This window comes from Ailuropoda melanoleuca, chromosome X (assembly GCF_002007445.2).
Source record: "Ailuropoda melanoleuca isolate Jingjing chromosome X, ASM200744v2, whole genome shotgun sequence".
NCBI classification, from domain to species: domain Eukaryota; kingdom Metazoa; phylum Chordata; class Mammalia; order Carnivora; family Ursidae; genus Ailuropoda; species Ailuropoda melanoleuca.
Window position 1 is genome coordinate 102,025,669 of NC_048238.1, and position 6,647 is coordinate 102,032,315.

Consider the following 6,647-nt stretch of genomic DNA (forward strand, 5'->3'; position numbering starts at 1 on the left):
TTTATTTATTTAGTGCAAGTGGGGCAGGGGAGGGTAGGGGGAGAGGGGGAGAGAAACTTAAGCAGACTCCACACTGATCACCAAGCCTGGCACGGGGCTTGATCCCATGATCCTGAAATCATGACCTGAGCCAAAACCAAGAGTCAGAAGCTTAACCAGCTGAGCCACCCAGGCACCCCATCCTGATCCCATTTTTGATTGACTATTGACAGCTTTTAAGCCTCATTCCTCCTTCTTTCCCTTCTGGTCCAAATCTGGGCAAGCTGATAAAAACAGCCAGGGATTTAACTGAACATAAAATAGAAACAAGTAGATATGTGTAACCTTAACCATCAGAACTATTGCCTTGCCCAAATTCTCCATTGCCAAAGTATTCGTTGCCCTGAAACAGTCTCTAGTGCTCATGGACAGTCTGACCCAGTGAGTAATAAAAGTAAGTCTCTGGCACTTACCAATTTGAAAAAATATGACCCTATGGACCTTTCTCCCTAGTTAAAATAGCACCTTTCACCCCAGATTTTTTTAAAAGGCCCAATCTAAATGAAAACAGGGACTTCAAAGATTGAAACCCATTATATAAGACCTATTTTAGAGAAGGTGTTACTATCCCCACTGCTTCTGCATTTAACAGTCAAATTTGACTTTGTTCTTAAACCTGGAAAATATGAATGGTGCCTCAGTGTGAATTTTCATGCCCTTAGTGTAATGGTCCCACCTATTAGAAGTCCATATCTAATATTACTGAAACTACTGATTCCATCCAATAAGTAACTGATAAATACTTTGCAGTCACAGCACTGTATTTGGCTAACATGTTCTATTCAGTGCCTATTTCAGGAGTCTCTCAGCTATAGTTAACCTTCACCTTTATTTTTTTATAATAATATCTTTTATTATATTATGTTAGTCACCATACAGTACATCCCTGGTTTTTGATGTAAAGTTCGATGATTCATTAGCTGCGTATAACACCCAGTGCACCATGCAATACGTGCCCTCCTTACTACCCATCACTGGTCTATCCCATTTCCCCACCCCCTTCCCCTCTGAGGCCCTCAGTTTATTTCTCATAGTCCACAGTCTCTCATGTTTGATTCCCCCTTCTGATTACCCTCCCTTTATCCCTTTCTTCCCCTACCGATCATCTTAGTTCTTATGTTCCACAGATGAGAGAAATCATATGATAATTGTCTTTCTCTGCTTGACTTTATTTCACTTAGCAATCTGAATTTTAATAAGTACCTCCAAGTGATTTTATTTTCAGGAAAGTTTAGGTAGCTCTGAACTGGATACTCATTTTGACCAGTACCTTTGCCTGCAATTCAAGTAATGAGCTCTTGATGGCAGTATGTCTTTTCTACAAGCATTATTAGTCTCTGCACTATTTTCTAGTCTCTGCCAACCATGAGGTGCCAATTCGAAAGAGATAAACCCTTGGTCATGGCTTTTTTATTTTTTAATTAGTCTATTTATTCATTCAGCAAACACAAGAAACTTACAGGTTAATGGGGGAAGAGGGCATGTATTAAATGAATAATCACATGAAAACATTACACCCTGATTGATGATATGAAGCAATCTCTGCAATGAGAGATTACAAGGGACCTGATTGTGTGGAGCAATTATTCAGGAAAGATTTCTCTTGGGACGTGATTTTTAAGCTAACTGGATAGTGCAACTTACTTCTGATCCTAGCACATTGAATCACTCCTACAGATTTGTTTCAGATATTCTAACCCTGAGCTCAATTGTGAACGGATTGATAACTCCAGATTTATTAGGCCCTTTTTTCCTATGAAAATATGGTGTTTTTTGACCTATAGCTTCTCACAACAGACCTTAGTTTTCTTCCTTCTGGGTTAAGTAAAACAGACTGGCATACAGATTCCAGATTGTGTGTGTGTGTGTGTGTGTGTGTGTGTGTGTGTGTTTAATTAGAACCCCCTTCCATACCTCATTGCCCTGATCCCTTCATGGACATCCTGGGTTCTCCCACTGAGTTTTCTCATTTCCTCAGTCAGCAACAGGGTTGTCCACCTGAGTAGCTCCGTGCTGGCTCAACACTTGAGCTCTTCCCTTACCTTCTCTTGGCGTTCAAGGACAAAACTTTCACCTAGTTATTCTCCGACTACAAATTTAACCACTCACCTACTGAATTTAGAAGGACTCAAATATTAATAAAATAATACTAACACTTAATTTTAGCACTTTCGTAAATATTACAACTTAAGAAGAAAAAAAAAGACTGTTAACAACTATGGGAAGAAATTAATAGACCAAAAACATAAGAATCAAGTGTTTTCATTAGCATGTTAACATACTTTATAATTTTTAAAGCGTTTTAACACACATTTTCATTTGTGCCTGACAGTAGACCAATATAGGAGAGGTTTTATTATCATTTTACTGATAATGAAACCAAAGCCTAGAGATAGAAATGTGTAGCTTGAGGTCAAAACTCTGCCTACTTCCATCTGTTTCTGTTTCTGATTATAATGGCAAGGTAGCTCACTCAATTTTGTGGCTTACTTTATCCTGCCTTTTCTCTTTTGGTCCCTGGGAGCCTGCTTATTTGCAGTGCAACAAGGCTTCTGCAATTTCGATTTGCTTTTTGATTTGCTTTCTCCAGCTGTTCCTGCTGTTTGAGGGCCTGGGTATCAAAGCTTAGCTTGAATCCTGCCACCTTAGCTATGGAAACCTTTATCATTTTAACTACTCTTCTTGGAGCCTTAACTGCACTGAAGACCCACTTGCTCTCAGTGGAGAAGGTGCTGGAGAAAGAACTCCATGTGGTTTGGGTGGTTTAGCTGAAGGTAGTTTACATCCCAAAAGGATGTGGAGTCTTAGTGGGAGGACCTTTCTGGCCAGCTAACATATGCTGCATCACACAGCTGTGAGTGCTGTGAGAATTCCTTTGCACAGAATTGTCAATACAATTCACAAAACCAAACAATTCTTACGGCTTTTTGACCTAGGTTATCATTAGGGATTTTTCTTTTATGACCACTTTTAAAAAAAACAGCATAAGAACAGGGTAACATGCTTTTCTAATGTGCAGAACAAGGTTTTCCTTACAGTTCATATTCTGTGCACTACTGAAGACAGGGAGCAGGCACTTTCCTAACGTCCACCTCCATGACTCTGGCCTCACTGCAGTCTAGTTTTCATCTTCAGATCTACCCTTTGCTCTTTATTCTTCAATAGTTTCCTCTGATTCTCAAGTTGGAATCAGAAAGACTGCAATTGCTCAGGAGCGCCTCACAAGTGTTTTCTCAAGTCCATTTTGGACCCAGATGTAAGGCGTTCATTTTCATACTTGGACATATGTCTGATCTTTGCCTGGGGGTGATCTTACTATATTTGAAAATGTCTTCCCTTAAAGCACTGGCCTTTGTACCTTAGTCTCCATTTCAACATTTTATTCCTCCCATCACCTTCTGACCTCCTCTATCACATACACATCAGTCATTAAAATAGAAGTGTTTTAACCTCTGATTTCGTCAGTTGTAAGAGCCCAATAATTTTTGGAGTCAAAATGTTTGGATTGAAATCCCAGTTCCACTGCTTATGAGCTGTGCAATCATCAGCAAGTTGCAAATCCTCTGGATCTTAGTTTCTTACTCTGTAAAATGGAATTATTAAAAGCACCTACATCCCTGGTTGCCATGAGAAGGAAAATTGAAATGGTGTGCAAAATGCTCAGAATAGCATCTAGCAGATAATAAGAATGCAATAAACATGAGCTATATTATTAGGAATCCCATGTGTATCTCTGTTAGATGGAGTTAAGCATATTGACCTCACAAGGCTATCATGAAAATTCTATTGTATATGCAGAATGCCTAGCACAGGGCCTGGCAAAATATAGGCATTCAAAAAATTATAGTCCCATAGCCCACCAACTCCCAACCCATTCCATGCTTCCTTATTCTGTTTGAAGACTGCTTTTCTTCATGTACTTTTGCTTTTGTGAATTAACAACCATACTATAATTTTAAAACTAACTTTAAAGTGGTGATTTTGAATGAAGTCCAAAAAAATCAAAGAAAAGAGGAAAATTGTCAAATAGCAGCTGTGCTCTCAGGCAAAAAAACGTTAGAGCAGTGACTCATTTTTTAAAAGTTTAACACCACAGTGAAGTGGACATTGTAATAGCCCTTACCTTCTGGCCATTAGACACCTGAGAGCTGCCAGAGAAACTGAAAGAGTAACTGCTCTGCTCAAAGTTGTTCTTAATTGCACGAGGTCAAGTGTAATCACTTCACTTCTGTTCAATTGGTGCTGCTTTTCATTTTGTTCTTTTTCAGTGTCTCATAGATTTTCAGGCCTGTTAAGGTCCAGCATATGCCATCTTCCTCAACTCCAGCTTTAGTGTTTGAACTGCTTCTCTATGTTACCCCTGCCAACTGGTCATCTAGCTTCTGTTGATATCCTCCAGGGAAAAGGTGCCCAAAATATCCAGAAGGCTTCCTAGACCAGCTTGAGACAGACATATCTGTGAGAACATTCTCCCTTTGGTGAGCCAAAATCTGGCTCCATATGTTCTCTTAAAATCCTAGCTTTGCCTCTTGAGACCTTGGAGAACTAGTGTCCTCTTTCTTGTGCAGCCAATCTATTATTGGAAGTCAGTTCTCACGATACTTATGGATATTTTCCTTTCCTGGCCCAGCTAAAATTCTAAATGAATACAGGAAAAAAATGTCAAATAAATAACATACAATTATGAGTATTCAGGTAATGTAGACCCAGTGATTATATCACCCATTGCATGCCTCCAGATTCTATTCTGTATTTTGTTATTTGAAGATAACTGCTGATATTAGAGAAGCATGGTCTCTGGATACAGACATTTATTCGTTCAGTCACTCCAAGTGGTAAACATTTGACATAATTTTATATGCCATAAAAAGTATGTATTTTAGCACAATATTATACAATATTCTCCTAACAGCAGCCCCCTATCAACTGTAAACTTCAATAATCCATGTTTGGAAAATGGGATGGAGGAGAACATTATTAAGAAAGATGAAAATAACAATTTTGTCATTGCAGCCCTCTGCCTCTTTTGAACCACTCCCCTCCTCCACACACACACACACACACACACACACACACACACACACTCCTCTCACTCCATCCATTCTCCTGGCCCCAGGTCCTTCAGAATTTCCCATATGCATTGAAGGATCCTGGCTCACAAGACTGCTTAGTGCTTAAGTCCCTGATTTATGTCCACCATCAGTATGTCAACTGGCACATATCTTGGCTTACAGATTTACATATCAACTACAGGAAAGTTGAAAAATCCTCCTAAGACAATGCAAAGGTTGTTGTCACTAATTGGCTACACTTGCTAGATGAGGAAATGAAATCTGTAAGGCAGGAGATCTCTAACATCACTTTGTGCAGAGCAGCATGGGGTTGAAACTTTGCGTATATCTAGAATAGCCATGACTTTAGACCGCTAGTATTTAAACAGGAAGCCCAGAATATCCATACAGTGAATATATTCTTTAAAGATTTTATTTATTTACTAGAGAGAGAGAGAGAGCATGAGCCAGGGGGAGGGGTAGAGGGAGGGGCAGAGGGAGAGGGAGAAGCAGACTCCACCCTGAGCAGGGAGCCCGATGAAGGACTCTATCCAGGACCCTTGGATCATGACCTGAGCTGAAGGCAGATGCTTAACTGACTGAGCCACCCAGGTGCCCCCACTGAATATTTTTTATGCATCTGTTATCAATACCCTCCAGTCAAAAGCCACCAGAAATATACCGTTATTGAACCACTTAGGTTTATTACTTATTGCAGCAAGGAGAGGGAATAAACATTTCAGTAAGTGTCAGAAAGGACTTTTGATAAGATTTGGGTTTATATTGGGTGATTTGGAGGATATTTTAAGGAAGGGCTTTGCTCTGGGTTGGATGCTATCAGGGAGCAGGGTCAGTTTTATGATTATGTCAATAAATCTCAGAGAAGGAGAAATAACTAAAGCAAGTGTAAAGCTGTAATTGATGAAGAAGCCACAATTACTCACATTAGAGAAGTTTGGTTACTTTTGTGATTTGGACAATGTTCATGTTCTGTCTGTGTTCAGACAAGATTACAGAGTGTTCTTGTTTTTGTCTTGATCCATTCTGGCCCCAGAGTCGTCTTGTTGGATGTTGACATTCTGTGAAATTGTGTTCAGCAGAACACCAAGGCCTAGATGGGACTGCCAGGCCAGTTTCTAGCTGTCAGGAACTGCCGTTCTCTTTCTCATGGCTAGACATTTATGACGCATCAGTGAACAAACATAATAGTGAACAAAGCAGATGACAGTATATTTGCCTTCACTGAGAGAGGGGACATCAAACAAACAAACTTAGTAAGTAAATTCCACAGTATATTAAAATGTGATAAATGCTATGGAAAATAAAAAAGATAATAGAACAGGATAAAAGGGATAAGAAGTGGGGAAGGTATAGAGAGGAAAGTTGTAGTTTTAAATAGGGTGGTAAGGGTAGGCCTCGTTGAGAAGGTGACATTTGAACAAAGACTTGCTATGAAAGTGAGGAAGTGAGCCATGTGAATAGCTGAGGGAATTCTGGTCCATTTCCAGAGGAATCATCATAGTAGTAAGTTGGATTCCAGCAACTATTGACTTACTC